The sequence below is a fragment of the Glandiceps talaboti genome, chromosome 6 (assembly GCF_964340395.1).
Source record: "Glandiceps talaboti chromosome 6, keGlaTala1.1, whole genome shotgun sequence".
NCBI classification, from domain to species: domain Eukaryota; kingdom Metazoa; phylum Hemichordata; class Enteropneusta; family Spengelidae; genus Glandiceps; species Glandiceps talaboti.
Genome location: NC_135554.1, coordinates 1,440,368 through 1,458,051, shown reverse-complemented (window position 1 = coordinate 1,458,051; position 17,684 = coordinate 1,440,368). Strand labels below are relative to the sequence as shown.

Genomic DNA, 17,684 nt, shown 5'->3' with positions numbered 1-17,684 from the left:
TTTTCAAATTCCAAGATTCGAATCATTCGATCTCGCGATCGCGCGACAAGACAGAGAAGTAAATTATACGGCCGTTGGGGGCGCTATTCAATCGGTACACTCAGCAGCGTCCGGCGTCCCGTACATTCTATTTGTATTCCAGTGCAATTCGATTGAGTTAAATATATGTGTTTCTCTGTGTATTATAATTAGATATTAATTAGCGATTTGGGATACTGAAATAATGATAAACAAGAACTTGACGAAACTTGTTGATGTTGTCTATATTCACGTTATTCAATATTGTTATAGACACCAGAATTGTTGCCTCATGCCCTTGCTCAGACCAATAAAAATACAGACTAGAAATGCGGCTTTTCCCTTGGTGTGAAGATGTCAATTATTTGCTGTAGCGATAATCTTTTAATCCTAATTACATGTTGTATATGTGTGAAGTTGCAATGTTACATTTTATCACGTAAAGTAACACTATATTTGGGCTTCAGTAACTGCAATAATTGTATCGTTTGATGTGATTTTGAAGACTTTTTCTTCTGTGTTTGTACTTTTTTCGTTCCGATGTTTAACTGGAAGCAAAGCTACAATTCTGCATTAAATGTAAATGTAAATAGATGGAAGCAATTCAGATCAGAATCGCAAAGGTGGGTGATAGAGGGACTGTGGTTGGGTGGATTATTCTGCTAAATTACGCCTTGCCTGCCAAAAATTCAGACATTTCCTAATGCCAACATTACTTACGAAGCCTTCAAGACCCAAGAAGTGTTCAGAGGTACCCCAATTTCCATCAAAATCGGCAAATGCAGCACCTCAATTTCCGTCTGGCTAATGTAGCAACGCATGGCATGCAGCGGGCAGTACACTGACATACATGTACATTTGTATCGTTCATGTTTTCAGCATTATCTCGTCTATTTGGGTTAACGTTACAGGAATTTGTAGCGTTTGCTTCCTGTTAAACATCAGAACGAAAAAATGGGCATAAAACAAAAAAGATTTCAAAATCACAGCAAACTGTACACTCAGCTATGGCCAGAGATACGTCCCAACCGGATGTTGACAGTCTGTCAGACGGAAAATGTGTTCCTGTGTACATGTACATGTATGTACTACATTTGTACATGTATAGTATATATGCATAATGTGTACTTGTACAAATGTACATGTACTACAATGTATGTAGTTGTATTAGGTTGTTCCCAAACATGTTTGTTGACGTGGATTTCGACAGTGAAATGTTAGACTTTGATGACTGTGAATGAAATGAAATTTTTTTGGTAACTGACTTTTATGACTCCGAGAACAAGGATGACCATATCGACATATGATCGAAGATGCATGACCGATCAAGCAACGAAGTTAAAAAAACAACTAACGGGCTACAAGCAAGGGTAGTAGAGTCGAAGTGTACATGTGTAGTTTATTTTAATCCCTAGCCTACAGTAGTAGTATCCATTTTTGAAATGAACTTTCAGCAAAATGTAGCACATGTACAACAGTATATCAATGGACGATTCGATAATTCACATTCTGATTTACCCGAGGGAAAAGACCTACATTGTATAACATCATGATATTTGAATTCTGGTGTCAAAATCCTTGTAAAAATCACTTATTACACAATGTATATATTTAAACAATAATGTACGCTCTCCCAGCCCATAATGGACGAAAGCAAACTTTGAACGACATAATGGAGTGCAAAGTATGCTTGAGTTCATTATGGACTGGGAGGGCGTACATTATTGTTATTATTTTATAGTTTTGCCAATTCCAGTGAATTTGTAGACCGAGAATCGCAAAACAACGCATAATATACACAGCGCTGAACATCACCTGCCATGTTCGGCCCGGAAGCTGAATACTAATCATAGCGACACACGTACGTACACACACACACACATATACACTTCAATGAACTGCTGTGAACACAAATTTGTTCTGCTCATTCCGGGGCCGCGATGCCCAATAACGGAGTACATTATCACTAATAATGTACAGCGATGATGTCACAAAATTCACTGGAATTGGTAATGCTATAATATAATTATAAATAAAGGTTGCTAGGAACGAGCAACTTCAACAGAGCGTACAATGTAACTCATCTGAAACTGCTGTGATTTTGATTCTGACTGCTTGACGGTCTTCATTTCTGGTCATAGACTACACTTACATGAACTTACATTTTTTTTTGTACCTTTGACCTTTTTCAATAGAAACTGTTCGAGTCATTTGCAAAAAAATGTAAAGACTCGAAGTACTGTTTTGCACAATGTTCAACAGCCAAATGATCATGTATGTTGCAAAGATAACAACAGAGATTAATAGACAAATGAATAAACATTCAAAAAATGTATGCGAATGTGCCTAGCAACAAGACCATGCCCATAGCAACAGCCAAATGAGCATATACATGTATATTGCAAAGATAACAGGGATTAATAGACAAATGAACAAACTTTCAAAAAATGTATGCAAATATACCTAGCAACAAGACCAAGCCCATAGGAACAGCCATATGATAATGTATATTGCAAAGATAACATCAGGGATTCATAGATAAGTGAACAAACATTCAAACCAGATTATTCACTGTTGGAAGACAAGCTCCCTATGGTAATGGCAAGACCTGATTAGGTTTTGGTAAAAATCCCATGAGTATTAATGAGCAATTTGCGTAATTAATCGATTGATCGTCTGGTCGCACATGCGCTTTGTTTTGAAAGTGCGCCACCAACGTCAATGTAAGGTAAACCAGGAAGCTAAGGTACGGATATACACGCTGTAGTTCTAAACTGAGAAAGACTATGTTTTCAGGGGTTTCAAGAGTTTGTGTTGATATTTTTCGTTGAATCTGAAGATTATTACATCAAAGCAAGGAGGTGACCACTGAAAATACACATCATCTGTAAGCTTTATTGCAGAAATATACAGTCACAATTGTCTGCTCACTTCACACCTTTCACGCATGTATACGATTTGGAGCAGATGGTGTGTCTGTCAATCTCGATCGAAACAAGAATGTATACACTTTACCCAGGGATGAAGTAGGGCAATAATACCTTATCACTTCACTGTATTAAAGTTGTTCAACTGTTACGATGCGTACCATGAAGTATGTTGTAAACTTTCTGATGCGTAATACCAATGTTAGGCGGATTTCAATTTCATTTATTATTATTTGCCGTGGAAACAGGTGTACATATTCCGTGTACATATGTATGTAGGGGATCACGAAAGCCGAGTGCAGTTGAGGATGGCAAGCTTTCCTGGCATTTGAACAACATTTTTGACAACTAACTTTCACTGGGACTTGAAAGAATCACAGATGTAGAGCTAAATTTCTTGCATAAATCATGAAATTGTACAATATAAGACTACCCTTATGGAAGGCATTCAGTTTAAATCTGGTTGCCACATGTACATTGTACATGTATTCTCAGTATGGGAAAGCTACATGTAGCTGGCATTCTTTCTTACTAAGTGTCACATCCGCTAGTATAGTACATGCTGTATGCTCCCCTGCCATATTTTGCACTGAAAATGGCATCTCGAATGCAAAAAATAAACGAAATTCTAACCTGCAGTTTATGTTTGGCTATTAGATAGTTTCTAAAGATTGCAAGTTTTAAATTTTTATATAATGTGGTATATTCATCGGAGATAATAAAGTGGTAATGATATAGTAGGATATACCTAGGAACAAAAATCCTCATGGAAGGCATTTCAGTTTACACCTGGTGTATATCATTTTACATGTATGTATAATTTAGAACATTCAGAAATTATTAACTTTCATCTTTTATTTGTCTGGCCAGGTTTGAAATTTTGGAGAATTGAAGAACTTAGATCCTGTTTTTCTCAACTCATTATTTGTATACAAACAAGTACCCCCTTGTAGAGAGACGAACATGTCTGTTGCAGCAGGTAAGAGGACATTGAAAAACACAGTGTGACACACTCACACACACATACATGTATATACACACATTTCACTCATTCACTCACTCAGACACAGACACACATGTACACTATTGGACCCAAAATAGTTTCCAGGTTGCGCGATTAACTCACAGGTAAAACGTGGAACTCGAGAGGGGTCTTTCAGTGGACTCACTCGCCAAACATGTTGACTTGCGTGTGGACATTGCTTGTACACATGCAAGCTTTGAGTAAACACGAATGTGGATATTGTTTTGTTGGATTTGAACAAGGGGCAAGTACATGTGTACATTTGAAGGTAAGCAAAATTTTTGAGATATCATCTGACTGACTGACTGATTGATTGTTAGCTACATATTTATTTGCGACTACTGCACACATGTTATTGTTGATTGTGAAACAAGGAAGTACATTACCATGCATGATCATGGTCACAGCGACTGAAACTGCAAGTGTCATCAAAGACCCTATGGTCTATGGTGTCGTTTACACTGTACACATGCAGTCTGTTTACATTGTACTTTAATCAAAACTTTCTGCTTTTGTAACCAAACTTTTCACTATCAAATTCTTTATTTTTTTACAATGTACTTGTCAGTTAGGTTATAGGAAGCCACAGTGTTGAAGCCAAAAAGATGTCAAGGTGATGCTGTTTGTCAAGTTGTTTACGTTTGTGCATACCAGATGGCGCACACAGCATCAGGATGTTAATCACTAGATGGAAGAGCCGGGTGATTCATGATCAGATTCTTTCAACTTTGCGGACACTGCATATCATTGAGTGCTGGGTACATTTAGTAGGTCATGTGTCACTGATCCAAAACAACTTATTAGCAAACCACAATTCCTTGTTACATGCTGCCACAGAACTGAACGATTTATAAATGGAAGAGACTATGCCACTGCCATATTTTTTAAGGCCGGTAAGTCGTTAGACGTTACTGAGTGGAGTTCCCCATGGATGTGGCGATGATTATACTGTGCATGCAGTGTTCTGCCAAGGTTTCCAACTAGTGGGGACAAAGGCCCCCTGGTTGCAAAAAGTGGGGTCATTTGACAGGGAATGGGGTCAATTATTTATTGTCTATGAAATTATATATATTACCTCGGACCACTATAGAGATACCGTGGTCTGAGATATTCCATTACACATAGACTATTACCCAACTACATAAAAAAATTCCATTCATAACAACAGTTCCCAGTAAGCTATTTTTTGAAAATTGTGTACTACACATTACACCTTAGAAAAAGAAGGCAATTACAATTATGTAATTTAAAGTCATTTCTACAGAGTATATTATATATTGTTTAGAAAGATTGGACAGCCAGCTAGTCACAATTTTTAATCTGACTATCAATGAATAGCAGTACTCAAATTTATGATTCCTTTTCTCAGACAAGGACAAAGAACAACTTCAAAATTAGTGAACATATGATTGAATAAAAAATTTGAGAAATTCTAATCTTGTAACCACTTGTTTCATTTTTACAACTGTTACACTGCTGTGTTTATCATTCCCTCTTCAAATTCATGACGAGTTTAAAAAAAAAAAAACATTTTGAAGAAAATAAACTCCCTGACTTTAAAAAGTACCAAATGTGAACGAAAAACTTACAAATAATACAGTCAAACAAACTTTCAAATAATTTATTTTTGTTAATTACCATCACTGGCTGTGTAACATGATTTGGTCCTGCTATATCAAATGACAGCATTAGTTACATACATGTATTGTAAACTTGATACGGAAAGCTGGCATTAGGTGTCCTTGAAACTCAGAGATCTTGAACTAAAACTATCAACAACGTCAAAGTTAGGATGCTTTGTAAATACCACTGTAATTATTTTCTGATTTCATCTCTGAGTTCATTCTTCATGTCTGACCGAGCGCACATGCATCGGCCGTCTCGAGTGGTTATGCCAGTGATCAATCATTGATTCAGTGCCCAACATTCACATGTGTCACTGTCAACATCATGCAACACGATCCCCTAACACAGCTTTGTCGGGATCAAAATACACATGTACTCATTTTTGTTTCCATTAATTTAACCCATCAACAAATGAAAATCACAACCTGTCCCATAAAATTTGGTTTCCTAAGGCTTATGTGGCAGAGAGATGTTCCGATTTCCCGTAGCAAGTTCAGTGTTTCAAACACGTCAGTGAGTAGGTCAGAGGTCGAGACAGTGATGCGTCGGTAGACAAAACATGTGAAGAAAGACGTCCATTTCGGCGTCTCATCTACTACCTCTAATGTTTCAATTGAAGATTATGTTTTATCAAAGTTGTATCTTTTTGTTGCATATTAATCCATTTGTTTGCATGTTAACAATAGAACTGCGCGTTGTTACTGTATCTTATATGATGTCAACAAAACTGTTGCTTACGGAGTCAGTATACTTTTTGTGGGATTGACGCCGGCCAGGGCAGGGGCTTGCCCTGGACTTAGGTGTCTGCCATAAAATGAATGCGCCAAATTGATGCAAGGTGGGAAAATTATTGCGCCATTTGTAATTTTAGGGGGCCAATGTCGCAAGGCCGCGGCCTCGGCAGAACACTGGCATGAACAGCGAAACAATGGAAAACATATAAAATGCTTCAAAAATGTTATTTTAGTAAAGCAAGCAAATTAACTTTGTAACTTATCTTCAGTATGCTATTAAATTTTTTGAAAAACAATGCGTAGTCCAATTGTATGTTTTACTTTCCATGGTACATGTACTGAGTCAACTGTTTTGTATTTTTGATTTGTATGTGTGTGTGTGCACGCGTGTGTGCATGCATGCACACTCACACGTGCGTGTGTATGTGTGTGACATGATTGTTTGCCTGCCCTCCTCAAACTTTGGCCTCCTTTCAATATTGCCTTTCGCTAAAAACATGCATGTAATATCTACATTGTAAGTAGCTTAGAAGCTATACATGTATTAAACCAAAGCAATAAAAAGTATTTGTTGAGGGTCAGGAAAACTTGAAACAAAGTTAGTGAACATGCATTTTGACTCGGCCAAACTAAAGATCATTTTGAACAATGTAATCTTGCCATGTAAGGGTGTAACACGTAATATTGCTGCCTGTATAGAAAGGTCAATCGTTTGTCAAAATGCGTGCATATATAATTTCTAAACAAACTTTGCAAATGTTTTTAAGTCCCAGACAAGAAGTTCCTTGTCTCCTTGTCTGTGCTGTGCAACATGTCAATATATGACCCTACACAAATATGGTTTAGCATGCAGAAAACATGTATATTAATATGTGTTATTTGCACATCGATTATTGGGGAAGAAGTTTGACAACTGTCACTGCCAGTTTGAGTTCAATTTATTTGGTAACAAATTGAATAAAATGTTTCCACAGTCATATATTGCATTGTAAGCTGTTGTATAGAGATAATAAAATGTTTCCACAGTCATATATTGCATTGTAAGCTGTTGTATAGAGATAATAAAATGTGTCCAGTCATATATTGCATTGTAAGCTGTTGTATAGAGATAATAAAATGTTTCCACAGTCATATATTGCATTGTAAGCTGTTGCATAGAGATAATAAAATGTTTCCACAGTCATATATTGCATTGTAAGCTGTTGCATAGAGATAATAAAATGTGTCCACAGTCACATATTGCATTGTAAGCTGTTGCATAGAGATAATAAAATGTTTCCACAGTCACATATTGCATTGTAAGCTGTTGTATAGAGATAATAAAATGTTTCCACAGTCATATATTGCATTGTAAGCTGTTGTATAGAGATAATAAAATGTGTCCAGTCATATATTGCATTGTAAGCTGTTGCATAGAGATAATAAAATGTGTCCAGTCATATATTGCATTGTAAGCTGTTGTATAGAGATAATAAAATGTGTCCAGTCATATATTGCATTGTAAGCTGTTGCATAGAGATAATAAAATGTGTCCAGTCATATATTGCATTGTAAGCTGTTGTATAGAGATAATAAAATGTGTCCAGTCATATATTGCATTGTAAGCTGTTGTATAGAGATAATAAAATGTGTCCACAGTCATATATTGCATTGTAAGCTGTTGCATAGAGATAATAAAATGTGTCCAGTCATATATTGCATTGTAAGCTGTTGCATAGAGATAATAAAATGTGTCCAGTCATATATTGCATTGTAAGCTGTTGTATAGAGATAATAAAATGTGTCCACAGTCATATATTGCATTGTAAGCTGTTGCATAGAGATAATAAAATGTTTCCACAGTCACATATTGCATTGTAAGCTGTTGTATAGAGATAATAAAATGTGTCCACAGTCATATATTGCATTGTAAGCTGTTGCATAGAGATAATAAAATGTTTCCACAGTCATATATTGCATTGTAAGCTGTTGCATAGAGATAATAAAATGTGTCCACAGTCATATATTGCATTGTAAGCTGTTGTATAGAGATAATAAAATGTTTCCACAGTCATATATTGCATTGTAAGCTGTTGCATAGAGATAATAAAATGTGTCCACAGTCACATATCGCATTGTAAGCTGTTGTATAGAGATAATTAAAAATGTTTCCAGTCATATATTGCATTGTAAGCTGTTGCATAGAGATAATAAAATGTTTCCACAGTCATATATTGCATTGTAAGCTGTTGTATAGAGATAATAAAATGTTTCCACAGTCACATATTGCATTGTAAGCTGTTGCATAGAGATAATAAAATGTTTCCACAGTCATATATTGCATTGTAAGCTGTTGTATAGAGATAATAAAATGTGTCCAGTCATATATTGCATTGTAAGCTGTTGCATAGAGATAATAAAATGTGTCCAGTCATATATTGCATTGTAAGCTGTTGCATAGAGATAATAAAATGTTTCCACAGTCATATATTGCATTGTAAGCTGTTGTATAGAGATAATAAAATGTGTCCACAGTCATATATTGCATTGTAAGCTGTTGTATAGAGATAATAAAATGTTTCCACAGTCATATATTGCATTGTAAGCTGTTGTATAGAGATAATAAAATGTGTCCACAGTCATATATTGCATTGTAAGCTGTTGTATAGAGATAATAAAATGTCTCTCTCTCTCTCTCTCTCTCTCTCTCTCTCTCTCTCTCTCTCTCTCTCTCTCTCTCTCTCTCTCTCTCTCTCTCTCTCTCTCTCTTCTCTCTCTCGTGTTTTTTATGTGTAAAATATTTAGTGCATCGTAACACATTTCATTTTTTTTCTGTTCTGTTTGGTTTACCAAGAATAGTTACGGATGTCATGTGTTTCACCTATGAACTTTAAGTAGACAAAGGTAGCTTTTGCAATCAGATGCACAGCTGCCACGTGATGCTGGCCCTGGTGACTGAACATGGCATTTGGGGAAGCATTTGCTAGACAGTTTGTGAATGTTTTCTACAAAAACAGCAGAAACTGGGGGAAAAGACACTCAGTGACCCTTTATCAGTCCTCGCCGGGCGAAGTCCGGGACGGGGACTTATGGATTGTGTTCCGTCTGTCCGTGCGTCTGTGTGTCCGTGCGTCTGTGCGTCCGTGCGTCCGCCCGTCCGCAGCCGTTTCTTGGAGATGCCTGGACCGATTTCTTTCAAACTTGGTACAGGGGCAACATACAATGGCATACATATGCACGTCAATTTGTTTCATGATACAATCCAATATGGCCACCTAGCAGCCATTTTGTTTGCAAATTTTCCCTGTCTAAAGCCATAACTCAGACATGTTTGAACAGATCTCATTCAAAGTTGGTATTAGGATAGTTTTCTATAACATACATGTGCATATCCATTTTCATCATAATACGATCCAATGTGGCTGCCTGGCAGCCATTTTGTTTGCGAATTTTCTATGTCCAAAGCCATAACTCAGACATGCTTTAACAGATCTCATTCAAAGTTGGTGTTAGGACAGTGTTCTATGACATACATGTGCATATTCATTTTCATCGTGATACGATCCAATATGGCTGCCTGGCAGCCATTTTGTTTGCGAATTTTCCATGTCCAAAGCCATAACTCAGACAAGCTTGAACAGATCTCATTCAAAGTTGGTATTAGCACAGTGTTCTATGACATACATGTGCATATTCATTGTTGTCAAGATACGATCCTATATGGCCGCCTAGCAGCCATTTTGTTTGCGAATTTTCTATGTCCATAGCTATAACTCAGACATGCTTGAACAGATCTCATTCAAAGTTGGTATTAGGACAGTGTTCTATGACATACATGTGCATATCCATTTTCGTCGTGATACAATCCGATATGGCTACCTGGCAGCCATTTTGTTGGTGAAGTTTTCATGTCCAAAGCCATAACTCAGACATGCTTGAACAGGTCCCCCCCCCCCCCCCCATACCCGACCAATTCGTTATTGTTGAATGGTTTATTCCATCACGTCATCCTGAGGAGTAGGCATGTCTCATGTCCAATGAGGAGACACAACATGAGTAGGCATTTTCCATGTCCAACGAGCAGAAACAACATATCTAAGTCTGTTTGATTTAGGTTCACAAGTGTTGTTGCATGATCAGAGTAGTGATATCAAGAAAATGACAACATAAACTGCCAGTTCCTTAAAACCCAATCATAGCGGGGACTATGTCATTCTCAATGGCTTGTTATTCTCAATAATAGCTCCATACCCTATCTGCTCTAAAACAGAACAGTTCAACTGGGCAGAATCTTGTTCTACAATTACTTTGTATGTTTCTTACTAATACTTGTCTGTGGTACATATACATGTACATTGTAAACAATAGGTCTTACTCTGGGTCTTACAGTTGCACCACAGCGTGGTTATCGTGCACATCTGGCCATTCCATTTTATGAATATACCCCTCCCCAACAAGTGTCTGTTAACATGGCGCAGTGCACTAACGCTCGTCTTTCCAAGACGGTAAATTACATTTGTATCGAAAAATTAATCTCACACACTGTTTATTCCCAGTGAATTATTAGTCCCCGCTGGACGAAGTCCGGACAGGGACTTATGAATTGGGTTCCGTCTGTCCGTGTGCCTGGCAGCCATTTTGTTGGCACAGTTTTCATGTCCAACGCCATAACTCAGACATGCTTGAACAGATCTCGTTCAAAGTTGGTATTAGGACAGTGTTTTATGACATACATGTGCATATTGATTGTTGTCGTGATACGATCCAATATGGCTTCCAGGCAGCCATTTTGTTTGCTAATTTTCCATGTCCACAGCCATAACTCAGACATGCTTGAACAGATCTTATTCAAAGTTGGTATTAGGACAGTGTTTTATGACATACATGTGCATATCCATTTTCGTCATGATACGATCCAATATGGCTGCCTGGCAGCCATTTTGTTGGCACAGTTTTCATGTCCAACACCATAACTCAGACATGCTTGAACAGAGTAGTGATATCAAAAACAACCATATGAGGCCAAACAATATTAACCAGGTTTGAAAATGGCAACATAAACAAAACCCAATCATAGCGGGGGACTATGTCATTTTCAATGACTTGTTGAAGATACTTCAAGAAAAGGTTTCAGAATAGACATGGTATCAAAGTAGAGAATGATGAGAGACGTAATGTCGTATGTAACTTTAGCATGATGATAAAAATGGCTTCAGACCGTGTTGGCAATTTCATTTTGAGACGACAGATGCCTAATAACACAATGAAAGTGTCACCAGACACACAAAACACACAGTATATTTGTAGTACATGATGTACATATACTACTGCTAAAAAGACAGGCTTGTACACCTTAGACAACTTGCATACATGTATAAACATAATATCCACAGATAATGTAAGACTGATATCCATAAATTCGCAAGGAAGTCACTCGAGATTCAAAAACTACATGTATACCCGCGTGTGTTAACACCCCCCCCCCCCCCCCCCCCCCCCCCATGCAATGGCTGAACTTCATTCGTTTAGGGATGAGGGGGTCTGGCCAATGCAATGGCTGAACTTCATTCATTTAGGGATGAGGGGGTCTGGCCAATGCAATGGCTGAACTTCATTCGTTTAGGGATGAGGGGGTCTGGCCAATGCAATGGCTGAACTTCATTTGTTTAGGGATGAGGGGGTCTGGCCAATGCAATGGCTGAACTTCATTCATTTAGGGATGAGGGGGTCTGGCCAATGCAATGGCTGAACTTCATTCGTTTAGGGATGAGGGGGTCTGGCCAATGCAATGGCTGAACTTCATTTGTTTAGGGATGAGGGGGTCTGGCCAATGCAATGGCTGAACTTCATTCATTTAGGGATGAGGGGGTCTGGCCAATGCAATGGCTGAACTTCATTCGTATAGGGATGAGGGGGTCAGGCCAATGCAATGGCTGAACTTCATTCGTATAGGGATGAGGGGGTCAGGCCAATGCAATGGCTGAACTTCATTCGTTTAGGGATGAGGGGGTCTGGCCAATGCAATGGCTGAACTTCATTTTCTCAGTTCTAACCAAATTTTGAAAATGTTTACGTCTCCAATGATAACAGCTTCCGTATTTACTACTGAGATGTTGATACATGTAAGTTTGTAAAATATAAAAATTTACTTATAATGTGAGATACTGGGTTTGCGGAAGTATTTGATGTGTTTACCATCTCAGTTAACAGGTTCATAAGGTTGAAACTTCATGTTTACAATGACAGACCATCATGTGTTCACATTGCATCGATCGTAGTGGTGTGACCACAACTGTTTTCATCATATTTTACATGATATATAAATGTGATGTCACACTTGTGCACTTTTGTTGGGGGAGGGGGGAGGGGGTGTGGGAGGGAGTTTTCATTGTTTGTTTATAACAAAAGTTTTGTTCGAAACGATGTTCGAACTTGTGTGATCATCCCTTAGTTCACCATGATTCTCTGATGGTACATTGTATTTATTGCCACCTACATGTAAATAACTCTTGACTTGAATCTTACTCATATACATTGTATTTATTATTACCCATAATGCTGTCTAAATAACTCTGACTAGAATCTTAGTCAAACAATTTACAAAACTGTTGTAAACATCATGAACATGGTAACTACATTGTACAATGTCATGTATTTGGACACTAGCACACCACAGTTTACAATGTACACTCAGCTGAAGAAGATTTTAGGTTGATATCATTGTTCTTTCATTCCTTTCATATGTTCATTGTCAGTGAATGGCAGGGATGTTTGTGTAACAAAGAATTTATTTCAGTTGTTGACACATATACATTTTGCAACTTGTCCATCATTCATATATATTATATTTGTGTTGAATGTTCGTACTTCTTGTAATTATGTAAACTTTGTTTTCCTCTGCTTATTTGACCTAGATACAGAACAAGCTGTCAGTATTTTAGAGAGACTGCAAGACAAAGTCAAAAATGCAGACAATAAATCTCAAGAAGATGACATTGCTGGGATTATCTGTATGTTGGATAGTAACCTGTTTAAACAGCTACTCAACATCCAGGTATCCATGAAAGAACTCAAAGATGAAGTAGAAAATAACCGATGCCAACGTACCGACGACTTTGATATTGCTGCCAATGGAGATTTGATACTATCTCCAACTGCACAGGAGCGTCGTACTTATCGACACACACGAACCAAGGAACAAAGGGATGCAGCTATTGAATCTTATGGTATGACAAATGATGCATTTGACTGGGATGATACAGAAGAACAAGGATCACGTTATTTGGAAAGTGTTCCTCAGACAACAGAAGTACTTGGTGAGAATGGTATGGAACTGTATGGTCCTGACTTTCAACATGCTATTGTGATGGCTGCCCAAGGCAGACAAGTGGAAATGATAGAACTGAATAAACCAGAAGGTGGGGGCCTTGGATTTAGTGTTGTTGGCTTGAAAAGTGAGAACAGAGGAGAGTTGGGAATCTTTGTACAGGACATACAACCCAATGGAGTAGCAGCTAGGTAAGATTCCATTTAACAAACATTTTTAGTACAACTTATGGCATGGTGCAGTGTGTGTGTGTGTGTGTGTGTGTGTGTGTGTGTGTGTGTGTGTGTGTGTGTGTGTGTGTGTGTGTGTGTGTGTGTGTATGTGTGTGTGTGTGTGTTCGTGTGTGTGTGTGTGTGTGTGTGTGTGTGTGTGTGTGTGTGTGTGTGTGTGTGACTTAAACTAAAAAAACGCTAGGCTGATTGTTTTGATATTGGGTGGGGATGTTCCCTTTGGTGTCTAGTTGGGAAATTATCACAGGCCCACTGCACTTAGAGATTTAGACATCACTTACAATACATAACTATGCGTAGCTGACTTATTCTATCCATTTGTCCTCTCTCTTTATGATGTGTCCACATTGATGCATACATGTACATGTACATCCAAACAATTGCCTCCCAGTGTCAAATATGGCGTTATATAGAGACGTTTAGATGCGCGTATTTACGTGTGTTCTATACATGTAGCGCCATAGTCACGTGATTCGAAGCAACTCAGGCGTTCTGTATCAAACGACACTACGTCAAAATGGCGGTCTACACGTAACTGTAAATACGTGTTGAGTTTTTGTCATTTTCTTCTATTAAATGTCATATTTTTTATATCAAAGTTCGGAAGCATAACTTTAAACTAATTGTTTGGTTTTTGGTTTGGGTAGTTGCAGGAAAAAATGGCAAAAATACGGACAAATTTAGAAATCAAAGGTATGTGTGTGGCCTTCTGGACAGAAGATGTCAACGCACGCATTCACATTCCACTGTTTTTCACGTTTGTGTTTAGAACGCATAACTAAACACAATTTTGTACGCGTCATTACTTGTACACCTGCACAATAATGCTCCTGTAGGTGTACATTTTGTACGTGTTCTAACGTGTATCTAAACCTCTCTAATAATGTGTTAATGCGACCTCTTTAACATTGCATGAAATGTTAAATACTACATTATATACATAAGCATACATGGGTATACATGGGCTTTCAAGTTTTAACTTAATGTGTATATTGATTTTTTGTTGAGAAGTCAAATAAATTCATCAATCTTTGAATCTTGAATCTTGAAATCTTTGACAATGTGTTTCTGTATTCTTTATTCACTGTCTTCCATGTTTAGGTTGATTTTCTTTCATCTGTCTGTCAAAACTGGATGTTAATTGACCTGAAATTTGTTGTGTAGGTGTTTTGGGAGGAGCAGAGATACAAATGTACATGTATGTTCAAGACAAATTCACTGGGTCATTAGCACAACTGAACTGATAGTGATAAGGTTCAGTAGTGCTACATGTATAGGCATGGTACATGGTGCAGTGTCTGTCCGTCTGTCTGTATGTATGTATGTGTGTGTGTGTGTGTGTGTGTGTGTGTGTGTGTGTGTGTGTGTGTGTGTGTGTGTGTGTGTGTGTGTGTGTACAACTTAAACTCAAAAACCACCTGACCGATTGCCTTGGTATTTGGTGGCAACGTTACTTTTGGTGTCCAATTGAGAAATTGTTCAAAGCAAAATGATCGCATCACAGATATGTGATTTGGGTAAAAAAAAAGTCATTTTTGGTCAAAAAACTTAAACTCAAAAACTACTGGGCAGATTGGTCTGAAATTTGGTGGGTTGTTCTTAGGGATGTGTAAATTAAGATTTGTTCATCATCCACTACATAATGATTCCATCAGTAATATGCAAATTAGGGCTTGAAATGTGTCTTTCTGGTCAAAAATCTTTAATTCCAAAACTACAGAGCAGATTGGGCTGAAATTTAATGGCGATGCAACTGAGGTGTTTATAGATAAAGATATATTAAGCACATAATGATCTCATTGTTGATATGCAAATTAGGTGTAAAAATGTGATTTTTGGTCTAACACTGAGGCTGCTTTCACAAAAACTTGTGGGGAGGGGCGTGGGATTTGAGGGAGGGGTACTCAAAAAAATATGCATAATCACGGCTCGAAATTTACTTTTTACTTTGGTATTCCTAGTGGACCATTGGTTTCAGAAACTGGTAGTCCAAGGGTTGCAACCTGTCGTCCCATATTCCTGAACTGAAAACAGATTTCCTCTATTGGAACTATGTGTGTTATTAAAAACTTTCAAGTCCATAAATCTTCCACCATCATCGCATTAATCAGTGGTAGCCTAAGTGGGCTACCAGCTGCAAATTATGGTAGTCCCATGACAAGAATTGGTAGTCTGTGGGCATGGGACTACTGCTAATTTTGAGCCCTGATAATGTTTTTGGGGGAGGGGTCTGAAAAAAAATAATGTGGGTCATATGGGGAGGAGGGTACCTGAAAAATAAATTAACTTCATCACTCCTTATACATGGGAATATTAACCTTTTAATAGTTGGTCAGCCTTTTCAACGATAACAACAAAAACACCGAACTTGTTCACAAATTAACACATGTAATGAACAATTGTCTGATTTTAATCATATATGAAATAATACATCAATGTAATAGTTGAATGGCACTTGTTATTTTTTGTCCCAAAAATACATTGTACCAGTATCTTAAATATGTAGAAAGCAAAATGGTTTATGATTGCAAATGGAAAAAAGTCATTCCATCTTTAATCTAGTTACATATTTCATAAATATCAGAACTGCTAAACAAATTGAGCTACATCTTACAAAAGCACTACAGTAAATTTATAGACAAATGGTCTGTTTTGACTGTGATATCCACTTACCTCCTTTCAGGAATGGACTAATCGTATATTTTCATGAGTAACTGGAAAGTTGGCCTGTTTTCTCGGGTAGTTTTTGTAACGGCGTCAATACCACAAAAAGTATACTGACTCCGTAAGCGATAGTTTTGTTGACATCATATAAGATACAGTGACAACGCGCAGTTCTATTGTTAACATGCAAACAAATGGATTAATATGCAACAAAAAGATACAACTTTGATAAAACATAATCTTCAATTGAAACATTAGAGGGAGTAGATGAGACGCCGAAATGGACGTCTCTCTTCACATGTTTTGTCTACCGACGCATCACTGTCTCGACCTCTGACCTACTCACTGACGTGTGTGAAACACTGAACTTGCTACGGGAAATCGGAACATCTCTCTGCCACATAAGCCTTAGGAAACCAAATTTTATGGGACAGGTTGTGATTTTCATTTGTTGATGGGTTAAATTAATGGAAACAAAAATGAGTACATGTGTATTTTGATCCCGACAAAGCTGTGTTAGGGGATCGTGTTGCGTGATGTTGACAGTGACACATGTGAATGTTTGGCACTGAATCAATGAGTGATCACTGGCATAACCACTCGAGACGGCCGATGCATGTGCGCCCGGTCAGACATGAAGAATGAACTCAGAGATGAAATCAGAAAATAATTACAGTTGTATTTACAAAGCATCCTAACTTTGACGTTGTTGATAGTTTTAGTTCAAGATCTCTGAGTTTCAAGGACACCTAATGTCAGCTTTCCGTATCAAGTTTACAATACATGTATGTAACTAATGCTGTCATTTGATATAGCAGGACCAAATCATGTTGAAAGTTTGTTTGACTATTATTTGTAAGTTTTTCGTTCACATTTGGTACTTTTTAAAGTCAGGGAGTTTATTTTCCTCAAAATGTTTTTTTTTTTAAAACTCTTGTCATGAATTTGAAGAGGGAATGATAAACACAGCAGAGTGTAATAGTTGTAAAAATGAAACAAGTGCCAAGTGGTTACAAGATTAGGATTTCTCAAATTTTTTATTCAAGCATATGTTCACTAATTTTGAAGTTGTTCTTTGTCCTTGTCTGAGAAAAGGAATCATAAATTTGAGTACTGCTATTCATTGATAGTCAGATTAAAAATTGTGACTACCTG

General features: G+C 37.5%; 1 protein-coding gene across 1 annotated transcript in view; it reads left to right on the top strand.

The window, feature by feature from the left end:
• Nucleotides 1-13,775: 13,775 nt before the first annotated feature.
• LOC144436445 (multiple PDZ domain protein-like) overlaps nucleotides 13,776-17,684 on the top strand; it is a 330,925-nt gene continuing 327,016 nt past the window's right edge. The window contains exon 1 of the mRNA XM_078125244.1: nucleotides 13,776-13,826. The gene's annotated coding sequence lies outside the window, so the exon portion shown is untranslated. The remainder of the gene's footprint in view (nucleotides 13,827-17,684) is intronic.